Here is a 2,643-nt window from a genome sequence, read left to right on the forward strand (position 1 = left end):
ACAGGCAGAGGGGATTTCCTTATCATGCCAGCTAAAACTGGCCCATTCGAGGATTTGGCTATTCTCTCTCTCTCTCTCCTGATTTCTCAGAAGGTCAGATAAAGATCTTAGTTTTGACTTAGTGACATGCAATTTCAGCATGAGTACCATTTTGGTTGGGTCTGTTAGGCCTAGGACAGGAGCTCAGTCCAAATCAATGGCCTCCTATAAATTTTATTCTACACATTGAACATCACTGAAATATAAAACTTTTTGCTTCCAAGGACATCATCAAGAAAATGAAAAGCCAAATCACAGAATGGGAGAAAATATATGCAAATCATATATCTAACAAGGCTGTTCTTTTTATAGTCTAGATATATAAATAGTGAGGATATGGAAAAATTGGAACTCTTGTACATTGCTAGAAGAAATGTAGGATGGTACAGCCTCTATGGAAAACTATTTGGTGGTTCCTTCAACAGTTAAACACAGAATTAACATATGACCCAGAAATTCTACTCCTAGGTATATATCCAAAAGAATTAAAAACAAGTACTCAAATTCTTTTTTTCGAGACAGAGTCTTGCTCTGTTGCCTAGGCTGGAGTGCAATGGTGTGATCTTGGCTAACTGCAAGCCTCCCGAGTAGCTAGGATTACAGGCACCTGCCACCTTGCCCAGCTAGTTTTTGTATTTTTAGTAGAGATGGGGTTTCACCACGTTGGCCAGTCTGGTCTCCAACTCCTGAGCTCGTGATCGTCCGCCTCGGCCTCCCAAAGTGCTGCTATTACAGGCTTGAGCCACCCTGCCTGGCCAAATTCTTATACACCATTGATCACAGCAGTATCATTTATAATGGCCAAAAGGTGGAAAAAACTCAAATTTCCATCAACTAATGAATGAATAAACAAAACGTGGTATAGCCATACAATGGGTTATTATCCAGGCATAAAAAAGAATGAGTAGTGATACATGCTACAACATGGATGAAAATGGGAAACATTATGCTATGTGAAAGAAGCCAGACACAAAAGGCCACATACTGTATGATTTCATTTAAATAAAATATCCAGTATAGGCAATCTGTAGATATAAGAAGTAGCCTAGTGATTGCCAGGGGCTGAGAAGAGGGCAATGGGAGTGACAGGGTTTCTTTTCTTTTTCTTTCTTTTTTTTTTTTGCAAGTCTGATCTTATTTGTTACTCACTTAGAAGCAGAAGCTCGCAGCGAGGAAAGTCTGCGTCTCTTCGCAAATTGTTCCTGGCATTTCTCCTTAGCCTCTTTCATTCTCTTGGCCAAAAGTTTAGCATATTCTGCAGCCTCTTCCTTATTTTTCTTAGTAAGCTGCTTCTTCAGAGCAATACACTGCCATCTGTGCTGCAGGACACGTGGAGCAACAACACACTGAATCTTGGGTGTTTTGTTTCTAGGTCCTAGGTTTCTTACCTTCTTTGCTTAAGCGCTTTCTTACAACATACTGGTGGACATCATCTTCTTTAGAGAGATTGAAAAGTTTGGCCAGGCGCAGTGGCTCACGCCTGTAATCCTAGCACTTTTGAAGGCTGAGGTGGGTGAATCACAAGGTCAGGAGTTCGAGACCAGCCTCGCCAACATAGTGAAACACCATCTCTACTAAAAATACAAAAAATTAGCTGAGCGTGGTGATGGGCACCTGTAATCCCAGCTACTTGGGAGGCTGAGGCAGCAGAACCGCTTGTACCCTGGAGGCAGAGGTTGCAGTGAGCCGAGATCACACCACTGCACTCCAGCCTGGGTGACAGACCGAGACTCCATTTCAAAAAAAAAAAAAAAAAAAAAAAGAAGAAGAAGAAAAGAAAAAGTTTGCGAATTCTGCTAGCTCTTTTGGGCCCCAGGCGACGAGGCACCATAGTATCAGTCAGTCTGTCAGTCCAGGAATATCCTGCTCTCCTTTTTTTTTTTCACAATAACCAAGTTGAGAACGCTCAGATTGGCATCCACAATGCAACCATGAACTGATTTTCTCTTTCTTTGTCCCGTTCTCCTTGGTCTGTAACAGGAATGCCCCTTACTCAGCAGGTGGACATGGTCATGGGTTAAGACATCCTGCTTCATGGGGAAATTTGTCGTTCCCACCACTGATTTAGACCACATAACCCTTCCATTCTTCACCCAGAGCATCAGCAGCAACTTCTGTGGCCATACGCTTCTCATAAAAAGTACGAAGTTTGCATTCATCGTCCACTCCAATGAGTTTCTGGCAGCCAGTGGCTGGGAAGATAATCAGTTTCATCTTGAAGCATCTTTTCTTTCTTTCTTTTTTTTTTTTTTGAGATGGAGTCTCGCTCTGTCGCCCAGACTGGAGTGCAGCGGCGTGATCTTGGCTCACTGCAACCTCTGCCTCCCGGGTTCAAGCGATTCTCCTACACCAGCCTCCTGAGTAGCTGGGACTACAGTTGCGCTCCACCATGTCCGGCCAATTTTTGTATTTTTAGTAGAGACGGGATTTCACTATGTTAGCCAGTGTGGTCTCAATCTCCTGACCTCGTGATCCGCCCACCTCGGCCTCCCAAAGTGCTGGGATTACATGCGTGAGCCACCATGCCCAGCCAACAGGGTTTCTTTTTGGAATGATGACAATGTTCTGGATTTAGAATAGTGGAGATAGTTGCACAAGTCTGTG

The 2,643-nt window shown here is 43.4% G+C and overlaps 1 pseudogene; it reads right to left on the reverse strand.

The window, feature by feature from the left end:
* Positions 1-1,184: 1,184 nt before the first annotated feature.
* Positions 1,185-2,253, reverse strand: LOC104664250 (annotated as a pseudogene).
* Between the last annotated feature and the right edge of the window lie 390 nt (positions 2,254-2,643).

The sequence above is a fragment of the Rhinopithecus roxellana genome, chromosome 16 (genome assembly GCF_007565055.1).
Source record: "Rhinopithecus roxellana isolate Shanxi Qingling chromosome 16, ASM756505v1, whole genome shotgun sequence".
Classification (NCBI taxonomy): Eukaryota; Metazoa; Chordata; class Mammalia; order Primates; family Cercopithecidae; genus Rhinopithecus; species Rhinopithecus roxellana.